This window comes from Balaenoptera borealis (assembly GCF_965194805.1).
Source record: "Balaenoptera borealis genome assembly, chromosome: 13".
NCBI lineage: Eukaryota > Metazoa > Chordata > Mammalia > Artiodactyla > Balaenopteridae > Balaenoptera > Balaenoptera borealis.
Window position 1 is genome coordinate 67022597 of NC_138870.1, and position 14065 is coordinate 67036661.

Sequence of the window (14065 nt, forward strand, 5' to 3'; positions counted from 1 at the left end):
TTGTATATTTTATAAGAAATAAGACCAGTAGTGTATTTCTCAAGGATATATTTCTACCATTTTCAACTCTAAGTTACATGAATTTTCTAAGATACCAGAGTTCTCTCCCAAATGGTTCTTTATGATCACAGGCCCAAGATTGGGCTAATAAATAGGAATACAGAATAGAACCTCTCTCATCCTAATTATCAAGCTCATGCCTGGAAGCTGGATAAACTCTAAAATGAAAACACCATAAGATGGAACCTGGTGTTGCTTTGTTAATTTGACTAGAAGGGGCAGGGCCTGGTCCCAGAGCAACTCTGGGGGAAGAAATGTGAAGAACTGTTGTGCCCTACAGCAGAGATGAACCCTCTATGTCACTTTGATTTGTTATTTAACTAATCGCTAATTTTGCCCACATCAGTAATGTTGAACTGTGTCTCTCTCAAACTAGCCACGCTGACCCAAGTTTAAACCAATTGCTTAGGAAGCATTTTCTGTGAAGCTAAGAACCTGAAGACTATCTATATTCCAGGGATAAGTGTCAGAGCTTCACAGGATGCTAAGGCAGATATAAACACGCGATTAGGAGGTATATTCCAGCTTGATCCTCACATTTAAAAAACTCTTCAAACATATTGCAATCAAGGCTGCTTTGATTTTTTTAAATCAAGATATCTTTAGTATTCCTGGAGTAATATTCACAAGAGAAGTATTACGTAAGTTTAGCACAAAGCTAAAGATGCTATCGTCAAACCAAATTAGATATACAGATTTTCATGTGTAAATAGATACATCTTTTAAATTAACATACCCACATAATTATAGCATATAGATTTTGATTCTTATAATTGCCACTTGAAATTTTTTTTAATCTAAACTATTCTAGCCATCTTTAATGCTGTAAGAGGACCTAGTTTTTAAAGCTACTAGAAGTTAACATTTGCTTGCAAGCAAGATGCAGGAATGGGAATTTTTTTTTCATCTTGGGTGGGTTGATGGGCACAACGATTTTTATTTCTGTGTGACTGCTGCTGGTGTGGATGGGTCTTGCCATGGCCTCCCTAGCTTTTCCATTTGATCTGAAATGTAAAAACAGCAGTGAAATCTTCTTACCAACCGAGATTATTCATTTCAAAGATGAGACTCTGGCAACAGAGCCTCTATACGCTGAGAAGTCTGGAATATTGCATTCGTTTCTGGAAACACACTTAAGAGGAGAGACGTTAACTCTCTGAAGTGAATCCAGAGGGAAATCAGGGTCATGCAGAGGGTAGATCCAGTCTCAGTTGAAGAACTGTTCAAGGAATTGGAGATGCTAAAGCTACAAAAGAACAGACTTAGAGAGGACATGATGGTAACTGCCTGCAAATACGTGGGGAAAGAATTGAACTTACTCTTAACTCTAAGGAGCTGAACTGGGAACAGCGGGTATAAGCAGTGGCGATCCTTACTTGGTTCTTTCAATTTCAGCACCTAAGCAAAGGCTAGAGGCGAGCTTAGCAGAAACACTGGGTTGAAAATTGTGCTCTACTCACTGCTGTAGGTTAGGGGGTCAACCTGTTAAAGTGCCTCCAATCTCCTAAGACTGTCTCATTTTAGGTGAGAACTAAAGCTCTAAGTGATCATGCTCAGCCTGAAGCTAGTATTAGCACATGGAAGAGCATATCTATTAAAGACAGATTTATCCCCACCAAGTAGGCATAAAAATTGAGGATGAAAGACTATTGCTGATAACGATGACGACAACGACAATACTATAATCTAGTCTTGTTTCATCCTAATCCCATGAAGTCAAGATTATCCCCATATGCAAATGAGGAAACGAAGCCTTGGAAAAATTAAGAGACTTGCTCAAGGTCACAGAGTGAATGAATGACAGGTCCCAGCTCCTCACTCCAGCTGGGTCTGTTACCTAAGCCCGTCTGATTACCCACTACATTCCACTGTCTAGACGATGCACACTGTAATTTCAATTGGCCATAATCCCCAAACCGTAGAAACCTCAACCGTAGAAGGTAATAAATGCTTTTGAGCTGCAAAATGATAGTTGACTCACAATTAATACCCTCTATAGATTACCGTGACACAGTAACGATATCCAACTGTGCCTGCAAATGCCAACACATGCAGATGCCTGCGACTTCACAGATAAACAGCAAATGCCCTAATGAGTAAAAAATAACCGCTCTTTATTTTTTTCTGTGTGCTTATTTCTGCTGGAAAATAATGTCCAGAAGGAATTTATGTTCTTTCCAACAACTAAAAAGAAAAGAGAGAGGGAAGGGGGCGAGGGGCGGGGAGACTAGTGTTTACAAGTTTACATAATACAAAAAAAGAGCAGCCATGAAACAGTGAGCTGTGGCTTCCCAGTGGGAAGACATCACATGCAACCAGTGAGTTCCTGGGCAGTTTTAGTTTCCTTTAATCATTTCCAAAGTCGTGCCTCAAGAGGTGTAAGCTAAAAAGCTTCCTAACATCTTGCCTTTCTTTTTTCCTCCTTCTTTTTTCAGTTTGGCACAAAGTAGCAAGAAAAACAAAACAGACAAACCTGGGTAGAAGCAATTTAAGTATTTGCTTCCCCGGGAAAATTCCTCCATTATTTTAGTCCCATCATCATTCATCTTTACCTTCGTACTGTCCACGTATTTCACTGGATCACAGGCTTGTCTTTCTTTGATCGTGTCCTATAAATGCCTTTCCTCGTTCATGAGACTGAGTTCTTTCATCGTCAGGGTTGCCAGGCACCCTATTTGTTCCTTTTTCTGTGTTTCCACGGCACACTGGAGTTACCCCTTCCCGTGATTTATCACATGCTGTAGGTGTCTCTGGCTCTGAGTTCCTTTTGCCAGAGACCTGACTTAATTCATTTTTGCATGGCCGTCATCTAGCACTGCCTAAAGTAGGGCCCCATAAGGGTTGAAATAAAATGAAAATACAAATATTTCATTTTATCCCCCCATGTTGGGCTTAAAGTATGAACTGAATTGAAATGAATCCAATCAAAAGTTAAGTTGAACTGAATTGAATACATTGACATTATGTCACAATAAAATTATCCAGATTACACTTACACTTATAGACAAATTGATTAGCACAGCCCAACTATGATGCTGTGTGATTCTAATGACTGATACTCCTAGCATTACCTATTATGTTACCATAGAAAGGGCAATACATTTAGGCATAATATTATAGTTATTTCTTTCAACTGAGGCCATAATGGCAGACACAGTCTAAATCACTGTGTATTTAAAGAGTGGCTAGGAAATGTAGAACAAACCTCTGGAAGGTTGACAGTAGGTCTGAAAAAGCAAACGATGTATAAAGTAACATGAACTAACATTACACTATTGATTATACAGGAGGATTCCTCAAAACAAGTAGATTTTAAATTTCATTTCCCAGGCTAAGTCAACTTCTTGGTCCAAGATGTGCTGTCATCCCAGAGGGAGAGGAAGTCCAATCACCATCAGGTCATCACCTCGCTCCTCTCTTCTCATTGACTGGTTTTTAAAGCCAGAGATAATCAGCAAGTCAATCACCATCTGGGTTAAGCCCTACATTGGGTACTCGAGATTCAGGTCAATAAGATGGACATAGTCTGTCCTGCTATGGAGACTACAGTCTCAAAAAAGACCAAACAAAGTATAAAAATAATTTAAAACCCTATGTATTAGAAACAAAATCAACAGGATATGAAATTAAAGGAGGTTTCCCTCAACCGATGGATATAGACTCTGATTTAGGAGTTATAGGCAATTCTTCTCAAAAATTCTCTCTTTCCAAAAAAGTTATTTACAAGCCAGATAAACATTTTGTGAAAATCAAAGTGAGGACAGGGCTGAGGGGGAGCTATCCCTTCTTTACAATCATTGTTTAAGCAGCATACGGTTGTCTAATGATGAAATAAGTGAACATCAGTTTGAAGATCTCTAATCAGTAAAACTTTTGGAGCACCTTCTTCCTCACATGTTTATTGTAGGTTTGTAAATTTTGTACATTTAATGTTGTAGTAATATAAAATGGACATCATAAACTTCTTTAAAAGTAAAAAAAGTAAAGCCTATGGCAAAAATAAAATACACATTTTACATTTATGAATGACAAAAATGTTATTCTCCCTTCCAATGTTACTAATATAACTATTGTGTTAGTAAATATGCGTCATTGAAAATAGTTTTAACCCTGTGACATAGCAATTCACAAGTTTATTTCACTTAGTTCTAAAAAGAAGTGTCATTAAAAAAAAATACCTCACAAAGGCACAATATTTACTGTAAATTGAGACTCACAGTAAATATAAATCAGTAGATCACACTGACTGAAGTTTTTGATGTTTTTAAAAAGATTTTCAGTCACTTCTCTAACCTGAAATAGATCATTTTTACTTCGAATCACATCTGACACTGAGCTCACTCGAGAAACAGTCAGTTCTGTCACATTCTTATTTTTCACTTGGGTGAAATACATTTGCATTATCAGGTTTTTAAGCCACCATTGTTTTTCAGGAATCTCTTTAAGCAACATGCTCATTTCGTGAGGATTAGTTTGGTTAAAACTAAATATAATCCAGAAATACACATCACTTAGTTCACGTAAACTGCAGTACATAGCAAAACACAAAAAGCAAACAAGTGAGGGTCCCTCAGGAAGTGGGGCTGTCATGGCCCCTCAGCAACCCTTGAACATTGCCTGTGAATGATGCCCAAACAAGGACACCACATTGTTCTGTACCTCAGACCGTAGCAACTCTCTAATCTGGTCTTATTTTTAGAAGAAAAAATAAAGCAGAAATTCTAATATTTTCTTCCCCATGGAGAATATTTAACTCCACACTGAAGACCACAGAAGACTCAAGGCTTCTACTTAATACACCAAAAATCTGCCAATCATACTACATTTTCTTTTCCTTTCTTTTCTCTTACCACAGACAGAAAGATATTGTATCATGTTGCTTCAATTTTCCTTCCTTAAAAAAAAAAAAAAAATCAATTATTTATTAACCCAGAAGCACAATGCATTGTAATTTATCAACTAGCAAATGAGATAAGTGTTTTAGGCTTTGCAGGCCACCTGGTTTCTTGGAACTATTCAACTCTACCCCTGTAACACGAAAACAGCCATAGACAATGTGAAGAAGAGATGTGACGGTGTTCTAATAAAACTTTATATAGGGACACTGACATCTGAATTTCATATAATTTCACATCTCGTGGAATATTATTCTTCTTTCCATTTTTTTTTCCAACTTTTAAAAATGGAAAAACCTCTTTAGTTCATGCCCACAAAAAAACATGCAGCAGGCAGATTTGGTCCATAGGCAATAATCTGAGGAGCCCCGAGGCCAGAGGAAGGGTAGGTAACCCCTACTGGGGTGTCATGGAGGCTTCCTGGAGAAAGAACTGTGTGAGGGGTTATGCAGCTCAGGAGGACAGGCCCAAAGCACAGTGTGAGCAAAGGCATGTCTGTGTGAAACTAATGGGCAGGTGCAATGAAATTTCTGCAGCAGAGAAGAGTGAGAAATGAATTTGGACAGAGAGGCAGGGCAGGATCGAGGGAATCGAATTTTATGCTCTGGGGGTGTTAGGGTGACACTGAGGGGTCTAAGCAGGGAGTTTATGTTGGAATGATCAGCAGTGGGGAATTCTAGAATGTCAGTTCTAGCTCTGGCTGTGCAGTCAGTCTGACTTGGGCTAGGATCCCCATTCTGCCACTGACCACACATACAACTTCAAACTAGCTTCTTATCCCTCTAACTCTGAATCCCTTCATCCAAAAACCAAAGATGCTCTCTAGGTCCATCCATGTTGCTGCAAATGGCATCATTTCATTCTTTTTTATGGCTGAGTAATATTCCATTGTACTATATATGTACCACATCTTTATCCATTCATCTGTAGATGGACATTTAGGTTGTTTCCATGTCTTGGCTACTGTAAATAGTGCTGCTGTGAACATTGGGGTGCATATATCATTTCAAATTAGAGTTTTGTCCAGATATATGCCCAGGAGTGGGATTGCTGGATCATACGGCAACTATTTTTAGTTTAAGGAACCTCCACACTGTTCTCCACAGTGGCTGCACCAATTTACATTCCCACCAACAGTGTAGGATGGTTCCCTTTTCTCCACACCCTCTCCAGCATTTATTATTTGTAGACTTTTTAATGATGGCCATTCTGACCTGTATGGTTACCAAACGGGAAAGGCAGGAGGAGGGACAAATTAGGGGTTTAGGATTAGCAGATACAAGCTACTATATATAAAATAAACAACAAGGTCCTACTGTATAACACAGGGGACTATATTCAGTATCTTGTAATAAACTATAATGGAAAAGAAGAAAGAAAACTAAAGATAATCCCTCCCCTAGGATTTGCTGTTCTCTGTTATTTGCTTCTCTTGTTGCACATGCTTTCACAACTGCTAATATGAGTCACTGCTAACTGTTTGTTGGACTGATGCCCCTCTAGCTTTCAGGAACATGTCATTACCAATGTACACCAAGTGCCTAGCATTGTGTCTCACAGCAGGTACACAAAAGTAGTTAAGGAATAAATGAAACAAGTCAAAGCCAATATTCTCCCACCTTGTCATTCTATCATTGTCCATACATGCTTCTTGTTTTGCAAGGACAAATATGTTGTAACATTTATTTAAAACTTGGAACAAAGGCATTGAGAGAAAAATGATTAATCATCCTCTATACAACTATCTTATCCATAATAAGTTTGTTTTTCTGAGAGAGTTCTAATTACATTACATTTTGGTACATGGCTTTCCCCCCCACCCTCTTCCACTGAGATGCCTTTCCTTCAAGAAATTTTCTTAAACAGGCAATTTTCTAGTTTATATTGCACTAAACTTGAAGTGAAGTAGTATCTTTCCAAAGCACAATGCATCAGGCTAACTTTTTAATTTAAACTCAGAAATAAGGTGACAAGTGGCCCATTTCATGAATGATCCAAATGATGTATCCTTCCTCCTGTAAATTGCCAAAAGTCCTTCATATTTCACTACCTGATACCATAACACATAATAAATTGTATATATATGATTTATCTAATCACAAGATTTCTAGGACTCTTGCTCCAGAGCAAACCAGAAAGCAACAAAAATCTATGTTGATGTTTTGCTCAAATTGTTTCTTATTCAAGTTCATTCATTCAATGAATGTCTACTGAGCACCTACTATGTGCCATGCACTGTTAAATCTTTCCTTTTAGGGATATTTGTGGAACATGTTTGACATTTTTACTTTCTAAAGAGCTTAATTCTTCACCACTTTATTTTTCCTATTATGTGTACAGGTAATAATGGCCTAATTAGAAAAAAGTCTAACAATTTCTAGGGATAGGATAAAATATAAAAAACTCATAGGACTGTTTAAGCCTGTGTATAAGCCTATGTATAAAATCTGTATAAATACAGATTTTAAGAAGCATGATCTTCAGTTTCTGTCATCCTTCTATTTTCCAAGTAATCATAACTGCATCTTGAAATCTAACCTCATTTACATATGACGGTGTTACTTCTTTTTTTTCAAGAGCAAATGCCTTTATTAGATTAAACGAAATATACTTAATGTTCTAAGTCATATACTTCTGCAACCAAAAGGTGTATGTCACACTTACATAGAGTGGAATATACATTTCAAAAATTCAAAAGCCTGTCATAAAGTGTTCACTCAAGACAAATTTTACTCCATAATCATACAAAATTAATCAATCAAACTTGAGTTTTAATATCTCAGTGTGACTTTAACAAAAATACTATTACACACATTTAGAATTGGTACACAAGGTATACAATTGTATGTTAAGCACTGTCTTTGCTTATATTTTAGCCAACAATAAAATGTAGTTTTTTTTTTATATGACAGCGTTACTTTTGAAAATTCACGTTGGCCCTATCACCATTATTATATAAACAACTTAGTTCCCTTTCTCCCTTTTAGTTCTACAGTCCTTTAAGATTGATTATAAATTGAGAATATCCAGGATGCTAAAACGATATACAATTTACACAACATACCAAATCTGTTATTTAGAAAAACCTTGTCATTTTCTCAGGAGAGCTTATAATTACATTCCAACACCTATTTTGTCATCACTCCAGTCTTGACTAAAATTAAGCAGAAAATAGTGTATGTGAGAAAACACTTAAATTCTATTTCTGAAAATGAGTTCTTTCCAAGAAAATTCTGTTCAAATGTGATGAGATCCCCAGGATTTTATAAATTTGCAGTTACTAACTTGTTAACCCAAATAAGTGGGGAGAGATATATTCATTCAGTGCCATAAATATATACTCTATGAATATATGTATATTATGTATATGTATTCTATGATATATATATTTAGTCTGGATTTTATCCAAAATCCTAAGGATGACTTAACATTTTGGTGAAATATATACTATATAGACAAGATTTAAACACTTGAATATTCAACAAAAATAGCTGTTGAATCAATTGAGTAAATGTAGTTTAGTGTTTGTTGCCCCTTCTTCTTCCCGAATAGTTTTACTTGCTCATTGATTCAAAAAGTATAGCACACCTACTGTGTCCTAGTCAGTTCTGGAGGCTAAGGATACAGCAGTGAATAAAACAGTCAACCCTCCTTCATGAGACTGATATTCTAGAGGGCGAGAAAAACACTAAGCAAGATAAATGAGTAAACTACAAAGTGTATTAGATAATAAGTTTTTAGGAGAAAAATGGAGATGGAAATGTTTAAGAAAAGTAGTCAGATTCTGAATATATTTTGAAAGGATCTGAAGTCAAAACAAAAAGGAGTGCATGTTTGAAAACAGGGCTTGGGTCAAAATGTTTATTTTCAAAATGGGGGTGTGAATTGGGGATCTGTTACCTTCTATATCCTTCCATGGAAATTTCCTCCTGAGAAAAGAAATGCATTTAATTCTAGTGTTCTTGTCATGTTTCTCATGATTTACATCCTCATTTTCAGTTCTGAGATTACGGTTTAGTAAATGGTCCTCAGACCCAATAAACTTATCAGCAGAGAATTTCTTTTAGCAAGTTAATCAAAATGCAGGCAAGACAATGGGATATGCTTGAAATAACAAATCACTTGATTACTTAATTAGGTTAGCAAGACTGCCATGAAATGAAACCCTGTCATTTTTTAAAACCTCAGTTGAAAATATTCTGGGTAATGACATGTACATTTTCAAGGAATAAAGAAAATTGGCCCTTTTGAAGGTTACTAAAAGGTGCCAGCTGTGTACCTTTCCAAGGAGTCCTCAGAGAACTCTGAAAATACATAAGGGATTGGTTAATTATCTTAAAATCTCAAAGAGCAGTCTAAGCTACACAATAATATAGTAAAGCCACATAAAGCCTCCTGATGTTTTATGGAAAGTCCTAGTTAGCCCAAGCTTTTCGATTGGTTGAAATTTTTATTTCCAAGCTCAGTATCAAACCCCTGGAAAGCTGTGATTTCAAATAAACCTCTCTGTTGTGTCTTTTGCCTCTTAATATAGTAATCATAGATATGTTTGCATACTGAGTCATCATCTAGTGGAACTCTATCTTTGAAAAACATGTTTACTAAGAGAATACTAAAATTACCCAAAGGAAATATAACAATTAAAAAAAATAGCTATTATTGAAGGTTTACTATCTTCCATTTGCTGTGCTTAATACTTTATATACAGTATGGCATCTTATCACAACATACCTGAGACATGTATTATTTACCCTGAAAAGATGGCCTGAGGAAGATAAAATACCTTGCCAGGTTCACACCAGAGAGTGAAATGACTGAACCAGTAATCCAAACCCCGCCTTCTAACTCTACTTGGATGTTTCCTGACTTACAAATCTAAAACCCCTGTCTAGAAACAATATGACCTCTTTGGAAAACTTCTTTTCGAGTTGACCTATTTTACTTTAATTTTCATAGCAGATGGAATCTTTTAAACTAAGATTTTAACTCTAATCTTGGCTTTTCTTGTAACAATCCTTCAACTCCCCTGAAAATGGAGGACGTAACAGCACCTGTCATTTGGAGCTTTTGAGACAATATTAACAGCAGGAACTAATTAGCATACTCTGGAAGTCAGATAGGGCTGGGAGTTCAGAGACTCTTTGGAAAGATACAATTTGAAATGAGTTCCCCCCGGACCATGTTTATTCACATGGCCCCCTTATTCAATCAGCCAATCAGGAAATATCTGTCACTCCTCTCTCTGCATCCAGTGTCAAAAGAGTACTTTCCTAAAAGTGAAGAGGGCTTGTTTAGCAGAACTAGAAGCAGCCTCCTTTGCAATTTGCCAAGTGGAACTTTGCCAAAGCTTTCCCTCTCAACCCTATTATCTCCTAGAAACACCTACCCGTGCCTTTTGGCAAGACACCCAAATTTGAAACCCCAAATTTCCTGGACCTGCTTGAGCAATCCCATATTTAGGATCCCCATGTTAGAGGAGTGTCGTGTGTGTCCCAGAATGCTAAACCCACGAAAGAGGATTAGTAGCAGTGTGTAATACCATGTGGCCTGATTGAATAAGGTAGCAGGACCAGTACTCTGGGCTTACTGTGTGCTGGGCATATGCTCAACACTTGACAATCCTTACCCCATGATTCCTATGACAATTCTAAGAAATATACACTATCATTATCAACATTTTGCAGTCGAGATAACTATGGCTTAGAGACTTAAGTCAGCTAAAGCTCATGCCCTTAGCTAGTGCAGGATGTAATCGTTTTTATTTCTTTAAAAATGGAAGATCAATGGCCTGTATTATACAATACCGTTATTCTGAATTCCCTGATTTCTACTTTAAAACACAACAGTGTCAATTTTTTTTTTTTAAAGGATTATAGGTGCTTTTCTTTTGCTCTCCCCAGAAGGAACCTATCCTTCCTTCAAAGGTAAAACTGTATACGTCATCTTTACAGTTGAGAAGTAGTTGAGACTGTCTCAAGTTGTCATCAGATCAGATATTCCTTATCAAAGCCCCTTGAAGAAGATAGAAGGACCAGCATGGTTATAAAGTGCAGCACAACAAAAGCCAAAGACCAGGTAACAGCACTGCATTGAAATGCACCGGCATCTGTGTTTTCACTCCCCATCTTAACACACAGCATAAGCAGGGGGTTCGAAGGATTTGAATTCTGGATTTCTGTTACAATAACATCTGCCAAGAACAAGCCCTGAATGTACTATTTGTCCCCATAGAGAAAAATGAGGAGCTTATCATGCAGGTCTTTGTCAAGATAATACCAACACCTGCTGTCAGGCTAAAGATTTAGATACTCCTGGATGAAATGCCAGGTCTGCTGTGTGCGTTCGAGGGAGCGTGGTTGAGCTACAAATTGCTTGGAAGCAAGCCGATTTTAAGTTGCCATGGCAAGAAGATGCAGACAATGAGAAGCCTTTACATGAATATTTTCTATGTCTTGTTATGATAGGAATGTCCAGCTGAGGGGCACTTTTTTGGTACTACCAGTGACATGAACGGATAAAATAATAAACACTAATTACAGCGTATTATAATGATTTCTGGGCTTCACCTCAGCGAGGCATAGATCTAGCTAGGTAATTACTTCTCTGACAGATAGGTTTTTCCATGAGATTTGAGGATGATGAGTCTAGTTTATTGACCGCTGATGAGACCACAGGGGAGGAAGGTCATGAGGCATGCTTATTAAGAACATTTTAGTCAACATGTTTTTCAATCAAGTTGTCAAGGTACCCAATTCTGGTTAAAAGAAATGCTTCCTATGGAAATGACACAGTGATTCTCAGCCATGGGTGTCTGTTACTTCAGGGAAAGGACTAAACAATAAGAAACTGTTCTCAGTGTGAAGTGCAAGTTGTTTCCTGAAAAGGATGCCTTTGCCTATCGTGCTCTGTTTCTTCCTAGTGTGAAAGAGAGAGCCAGACTGTTTATTACACCTATATTCCCCGAGAGATTATTTTCCCCCTACCAATTTGGATTTAAGTTCCTACACAGTTCTGGATAATGTTTAGAAGGTACTCTGACCTCAGGGGATTTTCAAAAGTACACAAATCCATGTGCTTTGTTTCTTTCCACATCCTCTTGAGAATCTCCTCCCTTTCCCCACACCCTAACTGATTTTACCTGGAAAAGGGCAGTGGTAATTCTCCTTGTTATTTACCTATAGATAGTAAAGAATCTATAGAAGGAAAAAACCAGAAAATTAGAGAATTCAGAGAAGAAAAGGAAGCAAAAGAAATAAAGCTTTATCAAAAATTTGAATAGTACAGATGGGCTGCCCTTCTGGAAATGATCTGTCTTATTAAAATGATATGGTTCTAACAATTTTTAGCCCTGTTACGAGTGTAAGGATTCAGAGAAAAAAATGGTTTAACACTATGGCAAATGATTCCTACTTCCAGCACTGAGTAGAGATTCCTGGGTTGTGACGAAGTATAAATGTCACAGTGCAGTCCCCTCTTTCACATACTAAAGAAATTCAGATATTGTAGAAATGCAAGCACATCTGGACTGCTTGTAAAATATGATTTTTCTCCCCAGTAGACTGTGTGCTGTTTGGTACTATTGATCACCTGGTATCTTGTCTTCTATGAATGGTCTAAGGGAAATTTAGCCACACCTAAACAGAGCTCTTGCAATGTTTATTCCTAGCATAATAGAGATCCTAATGTGCTTTGCAGAACAGACACAAATTTCCATTTCTTCCCTAACTAGACTTCATCCTGTTCAATATGGCACAAGAGCAAAATAAATTCATGTGGTACAAATGGCTATTCAAGATACCAGGTTTGTTTGTTTTTTTTTAATTCAAAAAAAGTGTTTTTCCTAAAACAAAAAACTCTTTGTGCTTCTCTAACTACCCTTTATGAACATTTTGCTGTTGTCCCTCACAGAATTTACAGAGTTAGACAAAACACACTGTCAAATGATCAGAATTTAATTAGGTTTTTTGTGGTTGCAACAGCTTTCCGATTTTTTCATCTTATGAAGGAGTAAATCCCTAGATTACTCAGACACGTGAAAATAAATTTAACTAGAGAGTTTTTACATTGCACCTCTCAGTTCTTCATCATGTAAAGCACCTGTGCCTCTCTAAAAGATGCGAATCCCTCTTTATTATTTTGATGAACTAACAAGATGAATTCATTTCTAGAACACTGTAAAAAGTCAGTTGTGATCAATGGCCCCAAGAATATAACCTCTTCTGGATCATACCTATGATTTGGAAAATCTCTGTGGAAACTAAAATATATAGAAGTGTTATTTGTGTTGTAGTCATACAACTAGAGGGTTTACCCTCCTCTGGAGAACTTAACATTGAGGGTAAGCTGAGAGGTGATCGTTTTAATATGGAAGATTTTTCATAAATAAAGGAAATTGAGTTTTTAGTAGTTGAGGCAAATTCTCCATATGCATCATTTTTTCTCTCTCATTGAGTGCTGATCTATACAATTAACACAGCAACTGAAGAAAAGTTTCCAGCTTTGAAAATATCCAGCAGATTTAAGTACTGTTATTTACCATAACCACCTCTTAAATATATGTTCATTGCAACTGCTAATAAATAAGCTTTTGTGTAAATGTCTTTATAGCACATATTTTATATACAAAATTGAAACCAAATTTTATCAGATTAGACTTGTATGCCAAAAATAATCTTTAGACATCCTCTTCCATGTCTATAATTCTCTAACGCTTGGGTATCAAAAACAAGACTAATTGAACAGGTTAGTGTTAAAATAAGTAGAATTTATTATCTACAGGGACCTTATTCCCTGGTCTGGAATACTTATTCCAGGTACAGATTGGCCTGTACCTGGAATAAGTATAAAAAATATTCAGCTTGGCACTGGCATGTAAAATTTGTGAGTTCAACAAAAAAAAAATTTTAAGTGGCTTCACATTGCCTAAACATATGGGTTATGGGCAAAGATGCTATGGCACTGAGATGCATGACTCTTTGGACAAATATTTTTGACACTATCCTGGGAGCTCTGGCGCACCATATATTTAGAGCCATGATGATGACTTTATAGTTCCATCATTTCAAGCTTTGAATAGAGGCATAAGAGCAAACAAAAATGAAACTTGATTC

General features: G+C 36.8%; 1 protein-coding gene and 1 long non-coding RNA gene across 4 annotated transcripts in view; one reads left to right on the forward strand and one right to left on the reverse strand.

The window, feature by feature from the left end:
• LOC309609796 overlaps positions 1–13733 on the reverse strand; it is a 289307-nt gene extending 275574 nt beyond the window's left edge. The window contains exon 1 of the long non-coding RNA XR_014233579.1: positions 2613–13733. This is a non-coding gene — a long non-coding RNA (uncharacterized lncRNA). The remainder of the gene's footprint in view (positions 1–2612) is intronic.
• The window catches only part of SYT1 (synaptotagmin 1), a 538168-nt gene that overhangs the window by 462412 nt on the left and 61691 nt on the right, over positions 1–14065 (forward strand). The window lies entirely within an intron of this gene.